Below are 23656 nucleotides of genomic sequence, written 5' to 3'. Positions count from 1 at the left end.
GGTCCTTTGGAGGCATGGTACCCCTGAGAGAATTGAGTCAGACAATGGGGCTCATTTTAAGAACAGCCTTATCAACTCCTGGGCTAGGGAACATGGCATTGAGTGGGTGTACCATATCCCCTACCATGCACCAGCTGCAGGAAAAGTGGAGAGGTATAATGGACTGTTAAAAACCACCTTGAAAGCATTGGGTGGGGGATCTTTCAAAAACTGGGAGCAGCATTTGGCAAAGGCCATGTGATTAGTTAACACCCGAGGTTCCACCAATCGAGCAGGTCCTGCCCAGTCTGAGTCCCTGAATATAGTAGACGGAGATAAAGTCCCAGTGGCACATATCAGAGGTTTGTTAGGGAAGACAGTGTGGATCAATTCTGCCTCGAGTACAGACAAACCCATTCGTGGGATTGTCTTTGCTCAGGGACCAGGTTGTACATGGTGGATAATGCAGAAAGAGGGAAGAACACGATGTGTACCTCAGGGAGACCTGATTCTGGGGTGAGACTCATATGCAAATATCACTATTTGCTGGATGTTACTGCTAATGTTTGTACATTAAACCACACAGACATGAGACAGAAGGAAATGTGTAAGTGTCGAGGGTTTGAGCAAGTGAGATAGAAGGAAAATGTCTAAGTGTCGAAGGTCTGAGTTAGTGAAAGATGCAAGTTTTTCTTGATGAAGTTTTTACATGATGTTTGGTAGTTATGTTGACGATTTGGAGGTAAGGGGTGGAATGTCCTAGGGTGACCTTATGGTGCTTGTATCCCAAATCGTGTGTTCTGTTTATGCCTGATATTATGTTCCGTGCCTTCAGGACTGACTCTGAAAGTGAAGGATTGTTTTGTCTTGTTATCAGCTGGTTCACCTCCTCCCATGGTCTGTGTCTAGGAGAGGCTTGGCTGGCTTGGCTTGCTTGCTTGCTGGCTTGCTTGCTTTTGCTTTTGCTTTTGCTTATTAGTTAGTTTAGCTAGGCAGTCCAATTTTTACCCTGGACTGTTTCTTTTTCCTTTCCCTTTCCCTTTCCTGAATATCATCTGAACCTGCTCTGGACCTGGACCTGGGAAACATCAAGAAACACCAAGAGTCTGCATTTTTGTGACTTGCAGCAGCCATCCCCAGTGCCAGAGACCAATAACTGGGCGACCACTCCCAGGAGAGACTTTCTGAATTTGTCATCTCTTCAGAATGGTGAAAGAGTTTTGTCATCTGGTGTTGTTTTTTGTATTGGGGAGTGTTTTGCTTGTTAAATAAACAGTTTTTTTTCCACTTCTCTCTGAGGAAATTCTTCCCGAACCAGGTGGGGGAGGGGCCGTGGGGGGTTTGCTTTCTGGGGGCTCCTTCCAGTGGTGTTCTCCCAAATTTGCCCTAATCTAGGACAAGTTGCCATCAGAAGACTGCTTAATGTCTCTGCTTTGTGTCGTGACCGGCTCAACAGCGCCATCTGGTGATCACCGCGTGGAACAACAGCCTTAACAACATAATCGGTTTGGACCCACATGAGGTCCTAGCAATTGGCAACCGTGACCCACTGGGGAGTAGTGGGGGAGGCGGCATTGGTGCAGCTGAGAGTGGCGTGTGGAAGCCACAGGGAGATCCGGACCTGAATTTCTTCTATCAAGACACCTGAAAGCAGGTGAGCCACCAACTAGTAATAATGGGAAAATACGTTATCTAAAGAGGAAGAGACTGTTTTGGCTACATGGAAAGTTTTGTTAAGAAATAAGGGAATTAGTATTCAAGATTATGCCCTTCGTAGTATATTGCTGTGGGCTAAATCACAAGATTTTGTCACTGATCCTGACACAGCATTTAGCATTAAACCATGGAAAAAAGTCGGGCACAGACTGTGGTAAGTCATCTGAGCGGGAAATAAAACTGTTGTTGATTTAGCTGTTACTTGGGGATAGCTTTTTGAGGCATTAAAGGACTGGAAAACAAAGCGGGAACAAGCAGAGTGTGGCATGGATGAAGAATCAGGCTTGATAACAGAGACTGGGGGGGAGGATTATCTACATGGGGCCTCTGATGGGGAACTTGTTGAATACATCTTTGAAGAAGGTGCAGGTGTCATGGAAGTTACCAGGCAGGCTGCCAAAGCTTCCGGGAAGGCTGCCAGATCTTCTGGGCTGTATGCCGAAGCTTCTGGGAAAGCTGCCAAGGCTTCTGGGCTGACTGCCAACGTATATCCTTATCAGACTCTTAAACCTCTTTATCTCACACCTGTACAGCACCTCGCTATGGTGCCTGTATACACTACACCATTGCGTCAGCTAGCTGAAATGTCTTTAGCAGAGAGAGAAACCCAGCCGTCTGCCCCCCCCCCCCGTTTCCATCTCCTCTAGCCCAGCCATCTGCCCCCCCGCTCCACTCTGAACTGCATGAACAACCTGTGAAGTCATATCCTCCGTTGCCTGACAGTGATAGTGAATCAAGTGAAGAGTCACCTGCGATAACACCTGAACTGGGGCAAAGAACTGTTGACAGTTCATCTTCTGATATATCTAGCTCTACTGCCCCACGGACTTTGCCTCCATGTCAAGTAACTGTGCTTCCTTGACAGCCTCAGCTGTTTTGGGAATTTGTTAGGAAGAAAGCAGCTGAAGAAAAGAATTGGGACATAATAGAAAGATTAGGTACCCCGAAACTACCTCAGGAGCAGAGTGCTAATGCAAATGTTGCTTGTGATAACCCTATGGCTTTTCCAGGTTTTAAAGCAGTTCCTGGAACAGGGCAGAATGATAGTCATCACGTGTTTGCCTGGAAGGTTGTGCAAGATCTCCAGTCAAAAGTGGCTCAGTTTGGTATTAATTCCTCAGAGGTAATGCAATTGATACGTGTAATTAATGCAGATATGCTTGCACCTTATGACATCATGCATCTTGCTACAATTTTATTCCAACCAGTACAGTATGGTGTGTTTCGAGAAACTTGGAGACGAGGGGCTGAACGTACAGCTTTAACAAATATGCAGCTGCCTCAGCATGACCCTTGTCATGCTGTGGGTGTTGATGTCTTATTGGGCACTGGGCCTTTTGCCAACCCAGATTTACAGGCAAGGTGGGATCCTTCAATTTTGACACAAGCTCAGCAAATAGGCATGTGTGCTTTAATTAAAACAATGGAAATGGCAGCTCCAAAACAGAGATACGTTACTATGTAACAAGGAATGAGAGAACCATTTTTGCAATTTGTGGAAAAGCTTGCTGCAGCTATTGAAAAACAGGTAGATGATGAACCTTTGCGACATAGATTGTGTATACAATTGGCAAAAGAAAATGCAAACCCAGACTGCAGAAAGATTATTGATACCTTGCCTGGGGAACCCACATTGCCTGAAATGGTTACTGCTTGCTCAAAAATTGGTTCAGTAGCGCATAAAATGGCAGTTCTTGCTGCAGTTCTAAGGCCTCCATCAAAATGTTATAATTGTGGACAGCAAGGGCACGTAAGGGCACAGTGCAATACCCAGAAAATAACATCTAAGTCAAATGCAAGCAGCAGTGTTACGTGCAATCGTTGTGCAAAAATTGGGCACTATGCTAAACAATGTAGGAGTAAATATCATGCAAATGGTCAGCTGTTACAGGGAAACAGGAAGAAGAGTGCGAAAGGGCACGTGGGGACACAAATACCCCGACAACCACAGCAACAGTTATGGGCCTTCCCAGTACTGCAAAGCTACCCATTTGGGAACAATACTCAGGGGCAACAAGTGGGTCCGCAGGGATTGATATACCCACCACCGACACAGTAACTATTTTGACCAAAGAAATATGCAAAGTGCCCCTTGATGACTATGGCCAAATAGGACGGGGATTAAGTGCATTTTTGATAGGAAGATCAAGTACTACACTTAAAGGTATTCATGTGTATTTAGGACTTATTGATGCTGATTATTTAGGACAGATTCATGTTATGGTATCAATTGATGACCCCCCTGTCACCATTCAGAAAGGAACTTGCATTGCTCAACTCGTACCTTTTGTGAGTTCTGTTCCCAATACAGTGGACCGAAGTTGCGGCACAGGAAGTTTTGGATCAACAGGAGTACCTCGAGTGCTCTGGACTGAGAAAGTAACAGAAAACCGTCCAGAAAAGACATGCATCCTCACAGCCAGTGGATATTGTCCAGGAACCATATTGGTAACAGGTTTGATTGACACTGGAACAGATGTTACAATACTTTCGCAACTTTGTTGACCTCAGTCGTGACCTCTCATTCATGCAAGTTCTGGACTCATGGGGTTGGGTGGTGCTACAACAGGTGGCTTGTCAGCCATTGTAATTAATGTGAAACATCCTGATGGCCAACAAGCTAACATCAGACCCTATGTTGCCGAGGCTCCTCAAAGTTTGTGGGGACGAGATTGCTTATCTCAATGGGATGTCAAAATTACAACGGATTTTTAATAGGGGCCACTGTGATGCAGGGCGGTGAACGTCCAGTTGTAGCCTTGACATGGTTGACGGATAGACCTGTCTGGGTTGATCAGTGGTCCCTTACTACCGAAAAGCTTACTGCCCTGCAAGAATTAGTTACGGAACAATTGCAAGCGGGACATATTGAAGAATCTTTCAGTCCCTGGAATACCCTTGTTTTTGTAATAAAAAAGAAGTCAGGAAAATGGGGACTTTTACATTATTTACGGCAGATAAATGCTGTAATGGCAACAATGGGAGCTTTACAACCAGGCCTTCCTACACCCACAATGATTCCACAGGAATGGCAAATAGTTGTCACTGATTTGAAAAAATGTTTCTTTACTATTCCATTGGCTGAGCAAGACAAAGAAAAATTTGCTTTTACTGTGCCTTCCACAAATCATGTTGAACCCAATAAAAGATATCAATGGAGAGTACTCCCCCAAGGTATGAAAAACTCACCAACTATTTGCCAATGGTTCGTGGCACAGGCCTTGTCAAAAGTGCGGGAGCAATTTAATAACTGTTATTGTTATCATTATATGGATGATATCTTGTTGGCATCTGACAACAAAAAACAGTTATCAGCTCTTAAAGAATGTGCTGTGACAAATTTGAAAGCCTTTGGTCTGATTATTGCCCCAGAGAAAGTGCAGGAACACATGCCTTGGAAATATCTAGGTATGTTGGTGACTAACACTCAAGTTATGCCTCAACCTGTAAAATTAGACATTGATGTTAAAACTGTTACTGATGTACAGAAATTGGTTGGTGCAATAGGTTGGATTCGATCATATTTAGGCATAACTAATTATCAGATGCAACCATTGTTTGATTTGCTATTGGGGATCACTTCCTTTACTGATGAGAGGCAATTGACTCCAGCAGCAAAGAGGACTTTAGAAGAAATTGAATTAGCTTTAGCACACAAATTTGTTAACAGAATATATACCTCTGTTGGTGTCCAACTGTTTATTTTGAAGGACCATGAAATACCATGTGGAATACTGTGTCAATGGAGTGATAATTGGGAAGACCAACTGCATATTTTGGAATGGATATTTTTATCTTTCAGATCTCAGAAAACAGCTCCAGGACTTTAGGAGCGTTTTGCAGATATTATCATCTAAGGTCACAAGCGTTGTCATGACATTCTGGGATACGACCCTGTGACCATTGTGATACCTCTACAACAGTGGTATTTTGAATGGTGCTTTCAAAATAATCATGAGTTGCAATCTGCCTTATCTGGTTTTACAGGCCAAATAAAATACCATTTGCCTTCTCATCCTGTTCTAAAACTGACCAAGGAGATCCCTTTTGAAGGGAGGCTAATTTGTTCTCCTGTTCCAGTGGAAGGTATAACAATTTTTACAGATGTATCAGGGAAAACCGGAAAGGCCGCTGTGGCCTGGAAAAAGAATGATCACTGGGAGTATGAGACAATGATTCAGCAAGGATCTCCTCAATTGGTTGAACTTTGTGCTGTTCTTTTGGTTTTTTCTTTATTTTCTGATTCTGTAAATATAGTTACTTGATTCCATTTATGTTGCTCATGTAGTTAAACATTTAGATCAAGCAGTGTTGTATAATATTCAAGAGAAACCCTTATTTACCATGTTAGTGAAGTTATGGACAGTTATTTGTGCTCAAAAACATCCTTATTTCATTATGCATATTTGTAGCCACACATTCGTAGCCTGGATTTTTTGTTGAAGGTAATGCTTATGTAGATTCCCTAGTAGCTGCTGCTGCAATCAAAACTGTACCTAATGTGTTGCAGCAGGCAGTTTTGTCTCATCAATTTTTCCATCAGAGTGCTCAAGCTTTACAGCAGCAATTTAAATTGTCTCCTGGTGAAGCAAAATCAATTCTTTCTTCTTGCCTTGACTGTCACATGACTCATGTTTCTCAATATTATGGTACCAACCCTAGGGGTCTATCTGCTTTAGAGGAATGGCAAACTGATGTTACAAAAGTGCCAGAATTTGGTTGCTTTAAGTATGTTCATGTTACAGTGGATACCTTTTCTCATGCAATGGTTGCTTCAGCATTCACAGGAGAAGAAAACTCGTGATGTTATTCATCATTTTTATCATGCCTTTTCTATCCTAGGTGTTCCATGTCACAGAAAAACAGATAATGGCCCAGCATACGCTTCACGGAAAATGCAAGCATTCTTTTGTGCTTGAGGCATTGAACATTCAACAGGCATTCCACATGTTCCCATGGGCCAAGCGATCATCGAAAGGGCTCATGGTCTTCTTAAATGTCAGGTTCAGAAACAAAAAGGGGGAATGCAACAGGAGTCACCTCAAGTGAGATTAGATAAAGCTGTTTATGTGTTAAATTTTTTGTGTCCCCTACCTGACTCACAGTTCTCTCCAATTTTTTACCATTTTTCCTCTTTGAATTCTAAGCAACCAGATTTTCATAGAAATGTTAAGGTATGGGTTAATGATTTAATTACTGGTATGTGGTCTGGTCCAGTGGAACTAATAACCTGGGGGAGAGGTTATGCTTGTGTTTTGACAGACAATGGTCCTTGATGGGTTCCTGCTCACTGTATTAAACCTTATATGGAGCGTGCAGGAAGGAATAGAATGGATGGTTCCACAGCTGAAGCAGAACATGCGGATGACACTGGCTAAGGCCATATATCAGGACATGTGTCTGATCAGTCTTCATGTGTTTTCATAGTAATTAAAGGATGTGGGTTTGGTTTGCACTTATCAGGATTTTCTTTTGAGCAGTTTGGGTAGTTATAGTTTATTAGACATATAACTTGATAGGACAGAGTAGTTAAATTTAAAAGCACTTATAGATGGATGAAAGGTGGGAATGAATGTGTTAAGAATGGGAATGTTAATTTTTGTTGATGGTTGTGATTGTTGTTTGTGTTTCCCCTGTCTGCTTGGATTTTTGCAAAGGGCCCTGCAAAAATCCATAGCAGCTGTATTTACAGTTCAAAAACAAAAAGGGGGAATTGTGGAAGGGGCTAACAGCAGGCCAGTTAGCTAAAAGAGCCAGAAGAAGCTGAGAAGCAAGAAGAAGCTGATAAGGAGCTCTCTTCAAGGCTGTTACCAAGGAGACCAAGAGAAGAGAGGAATTGAAGAAAGATAAGGAGGGAACTTTGCAGCTGGACAAGAAAGTTAGCTGAAGTCACTATTACTTTTCACCAATGGTGTTATGTTGAATTATTGTGGCCAATAGTTAGGGTAGAAGAAGTATAAACAATTAGAAAGTGTATAAAAGGTCAGCCATTTCTGTAATAAAGAGTTGCCATCAGAAGACTGCTTAATGTCTCTGCTTTGTGTCGTGACCGCCTCAACAACGACACATGGGGCCTCAGGGCCAGTCACGATGGGGTGTTTCTGCCACCCGTTCCCAGTTAAACTCACTTCGGCCTCCAATACAGTCAGCTGCTGGGATCCTCCTGTAACTCCAGAAATAGAAATGGATTCTTCCCTTACATACCCTGATGGTATCAGGGTACACTGCGTACCGGTGTTAACTAAAGCCGTATATTTTTGTGGATCAGATGCGCCAGGCCATCGGATCCACACAGTCTAATAGATCTGATTGTCCCTGTCCTCTACCTGGCTAGAGTCAGGGCCCCTCTATTCCTTGTCCTAGTACACATTGCTCTCTTCCTGTAAAGAGGTTCCTGAGGTTCCTTCAAGAGGATCAGTTATACCATCATTCCTATATTGTCTGGAATTCTGTGTGTGAGAGACTGGAGCAGCATTGATTCTAGATGAGCTTCTTGTGTTTGGCATTCCTCTTTTTAGTTCACGTACTCGGGCTGCATAGGAGGAGGTGGGTTTTTCATCCTACATTCTCATGTTTTTTATATGTTCTTGAAGAAAAAACTAGAGGTTACCTCATGGAGTGTATTCTTTCTCCTTGGCTGGGGAATGCTGGCTATTAATGGCAGAGACTCTTGATGGTTCTGGTGAGATGTGGTAGACTTCTTCTTTAAGTTCCTTTTCTACTTTTTGATGGCTCTCTTCAATCAAGCTCCAGACTTGCTCAGCTAACCTTCTTTCCACAGACGAGACATGGGTACGAAATGGGGCGGTGATAGTGTCCTCGCAAATTCTTAATTTATTGACCAAGACTCCCACCCTGTCCTCGCCTTCTCTCCATTGCAGTGTTGCCTGGTAACGGGAGTACATCTCTGGTCCAAGCCATGCAAATCTCAACCACATTTGCGATGTGCACTATCGCGGTCTGGAGTCCCGGGGGTCCGTCTGGCCCCCGAGGCAGCAGCCGCCGTAGGTGTCCCGGATAGCACTGTGCTGATGAGGCACAGCCTGTCTGGGCCCCCCAGCTAGCTCCGAGCCGCGGGCATCTTTAGCACGCACTTGTGGAGTGATTTCAGCTCTAGTGATTTCAGCTCTTAGTGATTTCAGCTCTGTGCTCGCAAAGTGCCTCGGCAGACGCAGGGATGGAGAGAGGTGAAGGCTGTGTGGAGTTCTGCGGAGATGTCTTTATTGGCAGCTTCTGCAAAGGGTTCCAGTGACAGTTCTTCTGCTGAACAGGGCAAAGGTATGGGTTTACGTAGGCTGTTAGGGAATTGGAAATTGTCCAATGGCTGGGGTCAAGGAGAATACGACCTATAGCCTTAGAGGGAGATAACAGGGGTCTGATGTGCGGAAGAGCGGCAGCTCTGTTCCACTCATCATGACTCTGCATTTCTTATCTTAGGCTAGTGACCGCCATGGAGGCCTTGCAGGGCCTCTGACTGCTACAGTGCACTGGACAGAATCTGGACTCTTAGGAAATCTCTTGTCTTCTGAGAAAATTATCTCCAGCACAGCCAATTCCCTCAGGCATGGGATACCTTGTTCCATTGTGCTCCATTTTCCTTGGTGCACCTGGAGGTCTTCTTTACAAAGGTATCTGTCCCTCACACTTGTCAGCAGTCGCCGCCAGAGGCTGAGAGTTTCTTGTGTTCTCCTGATCCCCTGGTCAGTGACCACATCCCAGGACAGTGATCCCAGTTGCCTGGCCTCACTTCCATCCAGAATGGTGTCATTGCCTTCAGCGTCCCAGATGCGGAGCAGCCAGGTCAGGATGGACTCGTTCGTCTGGCGGGTGAATTCCTTCCGCAGGTCACGCAGCTCACCCAGGGATAGAGAGCGAGTGATGATTTCTGTCTCTGTCTCTTCCGCTGGGTGCGAAGGTCCTGTCGCATCCCCTTCAGTCACTATGCAGACTGATTTGCTCTTTGATTTCTTCTTCTGAACAAGGGCAACTGCTACTGCTTCAGGCTGTTCTGGTTCGGTGACGGTTTGTGTGGAGATGCTGCCGGTGCTTTTGCTTCCTTCCTCCTCTGTGACAGTCTGTGTAGACACAGACACTGTTGCTTTGCTTTTGATTTCTTCCTCTGTGACATTCTGCGTAGACACGGATGCTGTTGTTTTGCTTCTGGTTCCTTCCTCCTCTGTGACAGTCTGCGTAGACATGGATGCTGTTGTATTGCATTTGATTCTTTTCTCCTCTGTGGCATTCTGTACGGACAAGGAAGCTGTTTCTTTGCTTCTCTTTTCTTCTTCCTCAAGAAGACATTGCATCACACTATGTAGTGTTTTGTTTCTAAGCATGTTGCAGACTGTGCAGAGAAGACAAAGCAGAACTAACAACATTATGCTGTCCTTGGCATCCAGAGGGAACTCAACATTTTCAAAAACTGCTGTGTGAAGCCTGAAAGATTGGAAAAAATAATTCTTTAACCCCTCCCCCCAGGGGCTGGGTGCGATTATTGAGGCCCCACATGTAGCAGCCTAGATTAGGACAAGCAAACAGAATTGAGTACATATTCCGAATCATGTTCATTGCCTCAGAGGTTATAATGCAATAGACATAATAGACCAATAAAGCAATTCTCATACCATACCCTGGACTACACATGAGCATTACAATCACCAGATAATTCCCCATGTGTGGGAAAATATAAAGAGCTAGGTATAAGACCCATGAAAGCATGTTAAGCATCATAATGAATAGGTACCTTCTACAATACAAAATTGTAATTCTGACTTTTCTCAGTACTTTGCTGTTGCCCTGTTCTTTTAAAACTTTTAAAGTTCTTCTGAAATTTTCCTATGCCTTCTGATGTTTACATATTTCTACTGGAGTTTCTCACGCACTGTCATGTAAATAATGATTCTTTTGCATTCTTCCTTGTGGAAGGAGAGAATTGCTGGACTGTTGGTTTGGCCAGTGTGGTTGGAGAGGTGGCAATTTGATCCTCCAATCCACTGTTACTTTTGGAATTCTATATATTGCGAGGTCAGGAATAAACTTCCTCTCTTTTCCCTCTTTTGCATCTTGAGAGGTGTGTGTGAGTTATTTCCTGTTGAAGTGCGACACCTTTCAGCCTCACGTTGGGCGCGAAAATGATGTTCTAGTTTGAATGCAAAACCAGTGAGAGACGCCAAGTCAGAGATACAATTTATTAGGAAAAGGAAGGAAAAAAACCAAAATGCATGTAATAATTCAAAAGAAAAACCACGGACAGAGTCAGAATACAACCTGACACCGTTTTGGTCAGGGTGTTGGTAGCAGTCTAAATTGGAATGGCTGCAGTCCTCCTGGAGTGGTAGATGTGGCTCTGTTGGAGCAGTGGTCTTGTAGAAGAGTGTAATCTTCCTCTGAAGGTCCAGTCCAAAGACCCAGCTGTTCCTCTGGGAATCCAGTGGAAAGGCTGAGTCTAGTGTCCCAAAAACTTAGATTATATCCAGTTAGGAATGCTTGGCTCCTCCCTCTGGGCAAAGCATCTCACAATGGGATGCTGTAACTTGTATCAGTCATGCAGTGACATTCAATAGGCCACTAACAGCAGATGTCTTCCCGGAGGGAGGATTGGTTTGTGGAAGAGATAAAGAAAACTACCCAATTAACAGAAGATAACTGCCACACATCCAACAGATGGCAAATAGAATACATCTTGCCTTGCAATCTAGGACAGGCAGGGGCCTCAGAACCATATATCACCTTTATTGATCAATTGTAATCTGCCTTTAGCTGGCAAATTGACATTCAGGAAGCAGCTGATGCTGTCTTAAAATCTCTTGCTTATGAAAATGCTAACAATAACTGTAAAAAAGCCCTGGACCTGATTAGTAATCATGCTGATGTTGACCTATCTGATTATATCAAGGCATGTGCTAATATTGGTTCAGAACAATTTAAAGCAGAACTAATTGCTACTACAATAGACCAACAACTGGAAGTGGCCAGAGCCTGACAGGATATGATCCAGCAGCCACACATCTCCCTATTACTGCAGTGGAATTGGAGAATCTGTTCAGGGATTCACCGTCATTTCAAATTGCTCTTGCAGACTGTAATGGACAATTTTTTTCACACAATTCCTCGACATGCCCTGATACAATCCAGGAACTCCCCTGTCAACAATGATGACTACAAGCAAAAACTCCAATGCCTGATGCAAAGACTTTTCACTGATGGATCAGGAAAGACACACAATGCTGTCACCCTGTGGAAAAATGATATGGGACAGTGGGAACATTCGATAACCTTTCAACCTGGATCTACCCAGCTAGTCAAACTGGCAGCTGTGGTAGAAGCATTTCACCTTTTTTCACAGGAACCTATTAATATTGTTTGTAATTCTCTTTATGTTACAGGAATCATTGAGAGAACTGAGCACTCATTCCTGAAGGAAGTCTCTAACAATGATATTTTTGTGTTATTAACCACTGTACAACTTTTTACTTCACTGGTCTCATGACTATTACATTTTGCATCTTAGGTCACACACCACTCTGCCTGGACTGATAGTGTCACTAATGTGAGGGCAGATGCCCTTGCCATGATAGTCACTATACCACAAAAGTTAGGGCAGACAAAACTTTCTCATGATTTCTACCATCAAAATGCCCAAGAACAATTCGTTCTAACTTTGCCACAAGCACGGGATATAGTGAGTACTTGCTCACGTCAGCACTTTCTTTGCCACAAACATTAGGTACGTGGCAATCTAATGAGTTAGGTTTCAACCATGAGGGCTGAAACCTAATGACATTTGGCAAACATGTAACACACATATTGAGTATTGGGACTTTTAAATATATCCATGTTTCTATTGATACCTTTTCACAATTCATGGTAGCAACAGCACACAAGGGTGAGAAATCAAGAGATGCCACCTGACATTGGCTCCATGCCTTCAGCACAATGGGTATCCCTCAACAGATAAAAACAGATAATGGACCCATATATACATGTCATAAAACACAAGAATTCTTCCATACTTGGGGTATCAAACAAATCACAGGTATTGCCCATTCCCCAAAAGAGCAAGCCATAGTCGAAAGGGCACATTATACATTGAAAAACAAGCTACAAAAACAAAAGAGAGGGAACCCAATAGGAATGCTTCCTCAAGAGCAGCTTGACAAAGCAACCTATGTTTTAAATTTTTTTAATCTCTCCAGTAGAGACAACTTAACTGTACATAAAAGGCTCCTGGGCCAGACTGCTGATGGAGAAGGAGTTTACCCAGAAGTTACATACACAAGGATGTACATAGCAGTCAGTGGAAAGGTCCAGTTCCATTGTTAGCTTGGGGAAGAAGTTATGGGTGTGTTTCTTTACCTACAGGACCATATTGGCTCCTGGTGAGATACATCAAACCCAGACAAGGATGACAACAATGAACCTTGTAGTCTTTCTTCTCCTGTATTGCTATCAAATGGCAGAAGGGAGAATCTACTGGGCACACATCATTCAACCTCTGTTGTTTTGCCCTCTGACCTGGTGAGATCCAGAGTCTCCCCTCAGCAACAATGGAATGGAATGGGTAGGAGGAACTTGGCTTCCTCCCCTGGATCAGTATATTGTAGATACATACAGTATTAATACTACTTTTGTTACTGATTTACTGCTTATATGCTTAACATGGAATCAAACAGTTGCCTCTTTACCTTGTGCTAACTTTTCCATGCAATTATATTTAATATATTTACACTCAGAGAATGCAAGAAAATTGACTGTTATTACATTGCCGTCCATTCTGTCTACCTACAACAAATCTGTGGATGCCACTCCACCTCATTTCCTGAAATGTCGCTTTACACTCATCTCTAATATATGGCGTTTGGAACAGACATCATATATAGGACAACGGCCACAACAACAATTCTTACAGTATGGGAGGGTAATTGATTGGGAACCACAGGGTATCTTTAAAGAAAGTGGGACCAATGCAACCATTCTCTTATCCCAGAAGGCAAACCGCAGTACTGTTTGGCATGATGGTGGGATGGCCAGATCATTAATTCAATATTATTTAGGTAATAATCAATCCCATGTGCACAAACAGTTGTGGAAAATGTTGTTACCTGCTTTTGGCAATAGGATATGCCAAGTAAAATTGGATAAGAATGCTACAATTGCTAATTTAACACTGCAAGAGGAACAATTACTAATGACTTGTACTTCACACCTCTATGTTTTTGCTTTAGTTAATGATTTTTCTATAGATTATAGAAATTGCTTGAATTTTTATCTGCTGATTCGTTTGTTTTCAAATAATGTATAACCTATGAAGATATGCGTAACTATTCTGTCCTTCCATTTAAAAGAATATCTGAAATTTGGGTACCTGTAAATCTGACTCAGATTTGGGAAGGACAGGATGGTCTCTCTCAATTGGCTTGACTAGTCCAAGAGGAAATACAAATGAGTAAGTTTGGGTTAATCTTTGTAATTGTTTCTGCCATAATAATATTAACCACAGTCTCTGTGGATGTTGCTGCCTTAACTCATTCCATTCAAACTGTCCATACTGTGGGACAGGCTTTAACTAATACCACAAAAGAATTGCAAACACAAGAAAACATTGATAAAGAAATAATGGCTAGATTAGATGCCTTGGAAAGTGCTCTTTTATGGGCAGGCGAGAGATTTGAGGCCCAAAAAGCTTGCCTATCCCAGCACTGTGATTGGGAACATATCCATAATTCTTTATGTATCACTCCTCTTCCATGGAATGACATGGAACAGAATTGGGAGACAGTTAAAAACCACCTTCAAGGGGCTTTTGATAAATCCTTAGAACAGAATATACAATCACTTCACACTGTGAGAAATGACTTCTCACTTTAAAAAAATTAAAAAAGTTTATTAAACTTATCAAAAATACAACAAAAGGACTACATAAAAATAAACAGGCCTGGGACCCCGCCCCCTCCCCGTGGCTACCTGCCACATGGTTGGCTCGTCTTCAAGATGGATGCTTCGCCTTTTATACCCCTGGGAGTTGCATCAGCCAACCCTGGCCCCTCCCAAAGTCTGTGAGTTAAGTCTTCTTTGCCATTTATTGGTGGAGACTGCTTTCTTGCAACTTGATTGGAGGGTCAGGTGTTGTCATGCCACACCTCCCTAGCAACAAGCTTTTCCATTCCTAATTGCCCCAGTCAAGGGGTATATGTACACGCCTTCTTTCTACCTGTTCTACACAACCTAGGCTGTCTAGTGGCAACAATACAGAGGGGGGGAAAGGAGACTATGGGGAGAACAGAGGACATCTAAATAACAAATCACAATAACATAACTATACATCAATAAAGCCTCTCTTAATATACACACAATATTCATCCCTTAATTGCAAGAGCCAATCATCTCATTACCTATCTATAACAACACTCAATTAAAAGATCAACTCAGAACTTTACAAACTCTGCAGGAACAAAAGGTGTTGACAGATCTGAAAAAATGATCTTTCTTGGCTAAATCAAAAAAAAAATTGGTTTTCTGGGATAAATTTACAAGTTTGGATTTTCATTGGACTGAGTTGTCTGGCAATTATATAGTTTTTTATCTTCTGTCTTGTCCTTTTTAATATAACCAGAGCTGTTAAAAGCAGGCAAAAACAAGTCATGGTTACCTTAGCCTTATCTATAACCCCAATAAAATAAAAAAAGGGGGAGATGAAAGGAAACAGCAATGTCTGACTGTGGCAGCAGCTCTCTGACCACAGAGAGCAGGCACAGACTTTCTCAGGCATTTTCCCAGGGAAGGCTGTGAGAAAATCAGAGAAAAGAATGAAAGAAAATTCTTATCTCCACTTGTTGCACCTGCTGTTGTGCGCATGTGGAATGTGTATGTCCTGGTTTAAGGTGAATTTGGGAGAGAATCCCCAAAGGGATTCCTCTAGAAGGCAGATTCAACTGGCCCCTCCCCCCAACCAGTTTGGGGAAAAATACTTCCCTGGAGAAAAGTGGAAAAAACTGTTTATTAAACAAGAAAACCTAAACAATATTAAACAATAAAATTTCTTGCCGCTTTAAAAGAGAGACAAACTCAGAAAAAAAATCCCCCCCCCTGCCCGGGCTGCAGCTCGGCTCACTCAGTCTCTTATCTGTCCATCTAGCACAGGAAATGCCGTGGCCCAGGCCCGGCCCGTTGGGCCACAGGTGCGAGCTGCCAGTGCTCTTCTGGTTGTTCAGTCCAGAGCAGTTTGAGCAGGTCTAAAGAAAAAGAAAAAACTACAGTCCAGGGAACTTTTTTGCCTCAGCTAGCTAAAACTAACTAAAAAGCAAAAGGAGAGCTCTGTCTCGTTGTCTGTCCGTTTGCAGACAACACAGTCCGGGAGAAGGAATGTGGAGGACTGAGTGCAGTTTTCTGAAAACAAACTTCGCTCTTCTTCTCTCTCCCTTCACTCCTGGAACAAGTCTTAAAGGTGCAAAACTTATTATTCAGCGTAAACAGAACAGACGATTGGGGATAAAAGCATCATACAGTCAACCTAGGACAAAATAAAATAAAATAAAATAAAATAAAATAAAATAAAATAAAATAAAATAAAATAAAATATAAAATAAAATAAAATAAAATAAAATAAAATAAAATAAAATAAAATAAAATAAAATAAAAAAATATCTGACCACAGAGAGCAGGCACAGACTTTCTCAGTCATTTTCCCAGGGAAGGCTGTGAGAAAATCAGAGAAAAGAATGAGAGAAAATTCTTATCTCCACTTGTTGCACCTGCTCTTCTGTGCATGTGGAATGTGTAATGGAAATTTGTTTGCCAAAGGGTGATTTCTTAATTGGACACTGGATGGTGTTTGGATTGATTGACCAATTAGGTCAAAGCTGTATTGGACTGGCTGGATGGGTTACTGAATTTCTTAATAGTTGTCATAGGTTGACAAGGAAGTGAGTTTTTAACCCCTTCTTGTATAAAGAAAACTGTGAAACATTAATCCTCCTTGCTCTGAAAGAGAAGAGAGATGGCCTGGGGTCTGAGATGTCAGAAGAAGATGTGAAAGAATCCTAGGTGGGAGGAGATGTTGGAGTGGCTTTTGGCTGGACTTTTTCTTGCGTAGCCATAGACTGAACCAATTTTCCTGTAACCCAGAGACTGCATTTAGGGGGATGCAATGGCTTGAGCCAAGAGAATGATGGGAGTGAGAGTGACCTGCTTCAGTGACTGGCAGTGCAGGAGTGAGAGTGACCTGCTGCAGTGACGTCATGTGCAGGAGTGATGTGAACAGAGAAAGATGAGGAGGATGTGGTGCTGCCCTCTGTCTTCAGGGAAAAAGAAGATCTCTGTTCTCAAGACCCTCAGCCCCAGGGGAGGAAAAATGGGGGGGACTGTTGTCCCAAAATGAGAGATTGTTGTTTTTTGGTACTTGGCAAAGCATCCTTAAAAGGAACCCTATAAGCAGTTTTGGTCCATGGACGGTGGTGAGAGCACTGTACATGGAAGGAGGATGTCACGATGACAGATTTTCACCGAGAGGTGCCATGTGTGACATGGAAACATGAGAGATTTCAACTGTGTTTCCTGTGGAAGATTATGGTACAAGAGAGACTCCTCTCTGACCTGATGGACTGAGAATTGATTATCTGAGAGGTGGTAACTTGATTGAGAATCCAAGGTTTTGTCTCACTGTGCTTTGGTGGAAATTGGGTGGGAGGAGGAGGAATGTTTTGGAAGGTTTTCATTCTGTTTCCTGTGTGTTCCTTTTATTGTAGTATAGGTTAATAAAGTTTTTTTTTCTTATTTCTAAGCTTGACCCTGCTCTGCTCTGTCTGTGGTCACATCTCACAGTAGCCATTTGAGGAAAATATATTTTCATGGGTGCACTGGCACTGCGCCAGCACCAACCCATGACAATAGTATAGTATAATATAGTATAGGATGATAATAATAAAGCAATTGATCAGCCTTCTGCAATCATGGAGTCAATGCTAATTATTACCTGGCTGGGGGCCTGCGGCGACACCTGACACTGCAGAAAATTCCTGGGAAGCACGAAAGAAAGATTAAACACTATCTGAGAACAGGAAAGGCATCCTGTTTCTTCTAAAGCCTGCAAACTTTGAGGAAACTAACAAACTGTTGGGACAACAGATTTATTACAGGCCTGCAACTGGGTTGCATGTGTGAAGGAGTGAACAAAGATTCTCACACTAAGTGTATAAGTATTATCTTAACTCTGCAATAAACAGATTAATTTTGTTCTCAGCTTGTGAGTCTCGCATTCATATGCCAACAGCTCCAGAGTGGTACATGAGATGCATCAGAAACTTGGCAACTGTAGTTGGAACCGCAGAGCGTCAGGGCAGGGCTGGAACAGTGGGCTGCCCTGGAAGGGCAGGGGGTGCAGGGCTTCAATGTAGTGAAAACTCGGAACAGTGGCAAAAGAACTGTGGGGGTGGGGCCGCGGTAGCCCAGCTCCCAAGTAGATGCTGAAAGTTCATTGTTTTAGTGATGAAAGGAATGAAAGGAATTTGTCTTTACAGACAAACTGTATGTCCACTGGTAGGTAAAACTAGATACTGAGATAAAAGAAACAATGAGAAGGATTCCACTAATTGATGCAAGGAATGAGAGATTTGTCTTTACAAACGGTTGGTTTCCTGATAAATAAAATTAGATACTGAGAGATGAAAGAAACAATGGGAAGAGTCATAAATTCCATAGGAATTCCACTGATTCACACAAGGAAAAGAAAAGGGGGGGTATACATTAGAAGGGGGTCTTAGGTATTAGGCGATTCAGGAAGTCTGCACCTCTGAAGTACCTCAGCCAATGGGGAAAGAGAATAAATTGCAGCTGGGAAATTAGGATAAAAAGGAGGCTGCATCCTCTAACAATTTGAGAGACCCCAGGGGAAATGTTCATGATCTCTTCCTTTATTCAAATAAAGTTACAGGACTCCTCTGTCTCCTTTTTGGATATAAACCTCTGGTGTTTGTGGATTAATTTTAAATTTGTGGATTTAATATTTCCACTGTCTGGGGGTGGGGCGCAACGAGCAGAGCTGAAGGTGCGCTTCACCCAGTTTTGGTGATCAGCTCCCCTTGGCGGCAGCCAACACCAGGCGATTGATTGGGTTCCTGAGACTGTCCAAGAGACAGATGAGTGGCAGACTAGGAGGGTCTGTGAAGAGTCCACAGGGAATGACCACTGAAAATCTCACCAGTGAGTAAAAGGGGACCTTCATGGAGTAAACCTGAGAGGGCACCCATGGAGGGTAGCACAGGTAAAACAAGGCACCAATGGGGGGGGGGGGGGGTAGCAAAGTTAAGTCCAGGAAGGGGCCCTGGCAAAAAGGATGGTGATCCAAAAGTATCTCCGAAGAATCCCTTGGAGGAATGTGGAGCTGGTTTACACATTCTCCCAGAAGTAATTAAAGACATGGATGCTCAAAGGGGGCAATAAGGGAAAGTCAAGAAAGGGTCTCAACAATCTATGCCTGGGGGGGCAAAAAGGGGAGTTGAGAAGGGGTCTCGACAACAGGAGATGGACAGATAGTGTTGGTGTGTTGGAAAAGGATTGGTTGAAGGGGAGTATGGAGAGATATGGCTGAGACAAGGAGTGGCAGGACTGGGCTCAGAGGTGCAGGACCGGGAGCATGTGCTGGGGGCCTGTGGGGGCTATGGGGCAGCCGGGGCTTAGCACCGGGCAGTGTCTGACCCCACGATCCCCAGGGCAGGGGCAGCAGTGGTCGCTGGTCCCCATGAGGCTGTGGAACACCCTGGCCACCTGTGATGCTGCCAGCTGTGCCGGCTGGAAGCGCCGGGGTGGGGGGGGGGCGTGTTAGGACACTGGAGAAGGACAGGGACCAGCTCTAGCATACAGTGTGTAGTGAGAAGAGTAAGCACAGGGAGGAGGAAGAAGGAATATTTGGAAAATGCAAATTATATGTGGAAGGATTAAGATTTTCCTTTTAAAGATTTTTTTTTTTTGGTTAACTGGAAAAATAAATTGTTTTGAAATGTGGGAAAACGAGTACCCACAGGCAGTAGCAGGGGGGACTAGAGGAAGGACAGATTAAGTCTTTTGGATGAACTGGTCAGAAAGATAGAGCAAGTGTATATAAAAAGGGATGAGGAAAAGGCAAAAATGATGGCAGAGTTTTACAACCCTGGAGGAATAAACCTCAGGGTCCAAGGGGTCCCCTGGGACAGAGGGGATGGGATCGGCCACAAGGAAGTGGCAGAAGTATTGCCTCCTGTCAGAAACGGCTGCTTACTTTTAAAATTTTAAAGGTTTATTAAACCTTAATAAAAAAATACAACAAAAGGACTAAATAAGGAAAAATTACGATGCTGGGAGCCCCTGTGACTATCAGCCACGTGCTCCTCTACAAAATGGATGCTCTGCCTTTTATACCCTTAGCCCCTCCCAAAGTTTTGTCAGTCAACTGTCGGAGTCCAGGACACCCCTCTGGCTGCCCTGGCTATCTCGAGACCCTGGCAGGGGGCTTGGAGACTTTGGCACAAAGTCAAAAACACCTGTGGCTTCGATTCTAGCCTGTGGGAAAAGCTGCCAACTCTGTATGAGGAATTACAAGCCACAAGGGTTTGAGTATGTGGCAGGTGAATTGACACAGGGTGAAAAAGTAGAATTTGGGGATTTTTAGAATGTGATTCAGGGGTACAAGATGGAGGAATTTGGGCGTGTCCTAGCCTTCTTCTCCTTCTTCTTGTCCTCCATGTCTTGCTGTGATGGTGACATTTTTCTATTGGTTTAAGGTAGAGACACACTGTCCAACATAAATGATAGGTACTGGCACGATATTGTAAACATAGTACACGTAGTTTTTGGTATAAAAGGTAAACACCGCCTCAGAGGGCAGAGCAGATTGCCATGGCTTCCTTGCTAGACGGACCTCAGCAGGTCAGAGAAACAATGTTATAGATAAGGAAAAATAAACAACCTTGAAAACTCGATCCTACACATTTCAGACTCATTCTTTGGCTGCACAGGCTAGGAAACAAGGACTTTTACAATCTTGGGGTCATTCCAGCATCACAGACCCCGAGAGTCAACTCCTTCTCTGCCGTCCATTTGATTTGTGGAAAAAAACTCCACAACTCTTAAAAGTTGTATAGTAGGTATGTATTTAATTCGGTCCTGGGCGCATGTGGGATAGCTCCTCAAAGAACATGTTCGCTCCTAGAGAGTTCAGACCCCCCCCTTTGTCCCCTAACCTGTTGCATATGCATTAAGTTTTGCAATAGGTCCATGCATATTAATTTACTAGCCCCGCTTCACATTAACATTAGTCCTTATCAGTCCTTCTTGTCCTGCACAGAAAGCTCTCTGGTCATCTGTTCATCTGTCTCCCTGGTATCTTGGCAGCCTCAGTTTTGGTCTGCTTTTAATTTCAAGGTCCAAGGGGCCCTTCTTATCTCTCTCCAGTTTGGAAGCTCACATTCCTTCCACCTTGTTTGGGAAAACTGTTCTTATCAGAGTCTTGCATTCTTCTGTCGATCTCTGCAGACCTCTTCAACCACAGCAAGTTACAGACTAAAAAAAACTGCACACTTCATCTAAATCTGAAAATTAATTTCTACTCTAAGTTAATTTTCTGAACCCCCAGTGTCTTATTCCCCCCTTTTCTAGAAAATTAGTAAATTCTTTTACTTAGCACAAATCTCTATGATAACATGTATTCCTTAATGCTTTACTATGTGTATTTAGCAAGGAGGTTAATACTGCTACTCATTGTAGTATTCTCTAAATCTAAATAAGTACTACAAAAGATAACTCTAAACTTACACTGACTAATATCAATAAAATTATAATGGGGTGATGTCACCATTGAGTCAGAGATGACATGGACTCCAAAAGCAATCAGAAGGCTAATCACCACTTTATTAAGAACCCATTCCTTTTTATACTCTAGTTTGCTACAGGTGGACCTGATTGGTCCTTTAATCAAAACACTGTCACCATTGGCTAACTGAGAAACCACCCTTTTGTAAACAATCTTATGGTCAAAACAGCTTATTACAAACAACACCTGTGGATTGTTTACAATTCTTTCTCTCCAGTTCCCTCAGATCAATTAATGGGTGACACAGTGTATTAAAAATCTTAGTTGTAGTTGGTGACTATCTAAAGATTACATCTCACTAGTGATGATCTGCAGCTTGTTTTATTCTTTGCAGAACCCTGCTTATTTCTTTTGTATCACAATGTATTATGACCTGGGGTTCTCAGGGTCTATCCAACCCTGGCTGCCGGATAGCGAAGTCCCACTAAGCACAACCTGTCCAGGTCCCTCAGGCAAGCACCCAGCTGCAGGCAATCTTAGCAAGCAGCTCAGCTCTTAAATGAAATCACCTCTTTGGTGAATTCAGCCCTTCAGTGATTTCAGTTCTTTGCTTGCTAAGGGCCTCAGCAGATGCAGGGAGAGAGAGGAGAAGGCTGTATGAGGTTCTACAGATGTGTCTTAATTGGCAGCTTCTGCAAAGGGTTTCAGTGACAGCTCTTCTGCCGAGCTGGACAGAAATGGGGGTTTATATAGGGTGTAGGGGTTTTGGGAAATGGTCCAATAGTAAGGGTCGAGGTGAATATGACCGATAGTCTTAGCGCTAACGAGGGTTCGAAGGTGGAAGAGGGGCTACTTTGGTCCAGTCATCATGACTAGGCATTTCTTATCTAGGCAAGTGACCACCAGGGAGGCCTTGCAGGCCCTGTGGCTGCTACAATGATGGACAGTAATTAGAGTTTTGTCTCTATTTTTTGGGATTTACTTTAAAATTTCAATTAGGCCTTGGTGTTTCATTAATTGTCTTACTAACATAAGGTTTATTCTAACCTAGGAGTAGGTGATAACTTGTGGTACATTGTGAAATTGGATTTGATCAGCTGGTGGGATGTCACTGGTGTCAAATATGAAAAATCACACTTGATGGTCTTAACAAAATTACAAATACAAAAATGAGAATGATTTCTATTAAGTAAAGTTACATTTTCACTATCGATTTCTATAAAAGCGTAAGTAGTTCTTAAGTATATACAGCTTCTACTAAGATATACAAGCACAATTCTTTGATTAGTGACTGGATGAATCTCAAAGTAGCAAATACTTTGTTCAGTGTTAAGGCACACATGTTGAGCATCAATAGCATTACTTTTACAAATGAACTCTAGTTGTTCTCAGGGAACACAAGATTTTAAATTTACTGTTTGCTACTTCTTATTCACTACTCATGTTCATGCTCTATGTTCTGAGGGATAGAGCACTGTTCTTACATGGTTTAGTCCTAGTGTGATGATGGGGTGGATAACATAAACAGTGGCATTATGTATAGTAAGCACAAAGGCAGTGGCTACATTAGAAGCAGGATCATAGGTAAAATTTACTATCGCTCACTAAGACTGAAATTTTCTTTCAAAATTAATTGCACTGTCTCAAACAGCTTTTCCAATCTCAACTGGGAAATCGCCTTCATCTCTTTCTTGTATGATCAAAGCTGCTGTTGCTTGCATCTATAACTGTGCTTGTATACAGCTAAAAGCTAAAGACACTAAAGATCTTGAACTATACTAAGTACATCTATTATTAATTTGTGGTCTTGTTCTTCGAACTTTTCTTATTTTGGTAACACTTTTGAAACTTGCTACTGGTTAGTTCTTAATGCCAATAGAGATGACTGTAAGGGTTGTTTTCGTTTTGTTAAATCACTTGTTGTAGCGGCTAGTTTATTCATTAATACTTCTGAATCAATGCTATTTAAAACTCCTAATTTTGTCTTTAACATTCTAGTTAAATCTCTTATCTTTTTGTCTCTAAGGTGGGTTTGTCTTTGTAGCTATGTTGTCTAGCCTTCAGAGGATGTCTTCAAGAAAGAGGAGCAAGCTGGTTGAATTTCTGAAATGCTGATTTGCATTAGCAATTCAACACATTTGAGAGACTACTCTGGATTAAACAACAGTTGTTGTTGGCTAG

Source organism: Vidua chalybeata, assembly GCF_026979565.1.
Source record: "Vidua chalybeata isolate OUT-0048 chromosome W unlocalized genomic scaffold, bVidCha1 merged haplotype SUPER_W_unloc_2, whole genome shotgun sequence".
NCBI lineage: Eukaryota > Metazoa > Chordata > Aves > Passeriformes > Viduidae > Vidua > Vidua chalybeata.
This window is presented reverse-complemented; position numbering follows the sequence as displayed.